Genomic DNA, 2,465 nt, shown 5'->3' with positions numbered 1-2,465 from the left:
TTGTGTGCGTGTATTTGTTGTTCTTTTTTCATTAATGCCCAGGATGAGCCCAGCCACAATTTTTGTTTTCTCTTTCACAGTGTCATGGCTCCTTTAGAGAAGGTTTCAATAGATGTTCGTTCCCACTTTCTTCCCCTTTCCTGCAGCCCACAGTAACTGCTGGGCCTGCGTGAGTCTCTTCTAGGAGGCCTGTGTGAATCTCAGACCAGCGTGGATACCTGCCCTTCTGTCTTAGGCCAGAAGGCTCCTGAGGCCACTGTGATCACAGCTGCACTCTTCCAGCCCGACAGTCTGCTCTCATGTGTATAGTTAGAGCTAATTCAAAGTTGGGAATGTGTTTGCCCAACATAATTAGGGAAGGAGATAGGGGGAGTAGGGCAGGGGCTGTGAAGCTAGGAGGGTCTGGAAAGTGATGAACGGTGTGACATGGCACATGGTTCACCACGACCGAGGATGAGAGGGGAATCTTACCCAGGGCATTGACATGGGCATCTTACCTGTGGGCATCTGAGCAGGGGGCTCCGGGCCCCCAATGTTGGCATGGATTTCCTCCTAGTGCAGTGCACTGGTGGGCAGTCTTCCCTAGAGTCCTACAGACTCCAAACTGTGTCCCTCCTGAGCTGTTTCCAGCTGGGCAATGGTAGGCAAGTGTGTTCCCCCTGCTGGAGCCTACTTGAGATCAGGATATGGCAGTTACCGGAGGCTCTCTGAATGCCATTTTCTGTAACCTGCTGTAGGCTGTCTAGAAGGAAAAGGGGACTACTGTTTTTGGAACCCATTAAGTTTGATTGTGACAAGTGAAATTCCAGCTTTTCCAGGGTTTTTTTCTTGAAGCTGGCAATTTCTACTAATGCCTGGGATTCTGGGTCAAATTAGATGGACCATTTCAGCCACCAAACAATGACGTTCAAAGCCGCACAGGCAGAGTTCCCAAGCCAGATGTTTTCCTGCTATGAACTTCGTGCCTTGACTGCCTTTCTCCTGCAGTTGATGATTATCCTCGGGCTCCCTCTAGGGTGAGCAACACAGTTGAGGATGTCTTGGGGAGCAGAGATTGTGACCTCATCATCCACAGCCAGCCAGCTGTGAGCAGAGACAATTCCCAGCACCTGCACTGGAATCTGGGAGATTCTGAGACCTGGAATGCCTCAAGGATCCTTTCTCTGCAACATAAAACTTGGGGGCGGGGTATAGTGGACCATCCTGTCTGCTCCAGGGAGTGGAGAGGAGGCCCCTTGAGCCTGGCGTTTACCCCACAGCAACCTTGTTCACTCCTGAGTGAGGAATGGAGTGCCACAGAGCTGGTCAGTGGCTGGACAGAGATCTTTGAGAAGATATGCATCCCAGAGACCCTGGAATCCAGTGAGGACATCATGGCTCATGTCCTTGGAACCAAAACAGTTAAGTGCGGTGGCACCAGGAGGGTGGGAAGAGGGAGGAGGGAGAACTGTTGGAGAGCTACATCAGGCTTTCCCCCACCTAGGATGCTTACCTGAATTAGATGGTACTTTTCTGTAGTATTGTCATAGACAGATGCTCATTTATTTATCCAAAAACCGTTACAGTGTGTGCCAGGCCGGGGGGGGGTGTCATACACAATGAAAAGTTCCAGTGCTGGTTCCATGGCACATAAAGAAATCTTGGTTTGAGTTGGATACCATTGCTTCACACCTGTCATCCTATCTACTTAGGAAGCTGAGATGGGAGGATTGAGGCTTAAGGCCCAGGCAGGAAAGCCTATAACACTCTTATCTCCAACTAACTACCAAAAAGAATGCCAGAAGTGGATGAGTTGCTCAAGCAATAGACTGTTGGCCTTGAGTAAAAAGGTTCAGGGACAGCACCCAGTCTCTGATTTTAAGGCCCAGGGGTGACCCAAAGAGAAGAAAGAGAAAGAGAGGAGGGAAGGATGGAGGGAGAAAAGGAGGAAAGGAAGGAAGAAGGGATCATGCAAGCCTTGGTTTGGAGTTCTTGGATCAAGGGAGCCAACCATTCACAATCTCTGTGGGGACAGTTTCAGAGCCTAAAGACAGTATGTAGGACCAAGTCACTCTCCCCTCATCAACTTCATGACATCCAGGATCTGAGTGCTTTGCTTACTGCAGAGGGAAACAGCCTGGGGTAGAACCTAGGGCTCAGGGTAAGTCACCGAGTTTCAATCTCACCGAGTTTATTTTCTGGTCAGATAAGAAGAAAGTGTCCAAAGGCTAGGGAGGAGAGGGAGACGGAGTGTCCAGAGGGGGGTGGCAAGGGATAAGCAGGCAGATGAAGAGGGAGAATGATCCCAGATCACTTGTGTCAGGCCATTGAAGCCATGACCTCACCTGACAACCTAGACCATCAGTGATAGAGCCTTCAACCCAGCCACATGCTTATTAAAAGTCCTGGCACTCTGGGTTCACCATTGACGACCTCGCTGTTGTCCACTGCAGGATACCTGTGCAGTACATCCTTGGGGACTGGGA

Source organism: Dipodomys merriami, unplaced genomic scaffold (genome assembly GCF_024711535.1).
Source record: "Dipodomys merriami isolate MVZ:Mamm:240054 unplaced genomic scaffold, mDipMer1.0.p SCAF_478, whole genome shotgun sequence".
Classification (NCBI taxonomy): Eukaryota; Metazoa; Chordata; class Mammalia; order Rodentia; family Heteromyidae; genus Dipodomys; species Dipodomys merriami.
Note: the sequence above shows the minus strand (reverse complement) of the source record.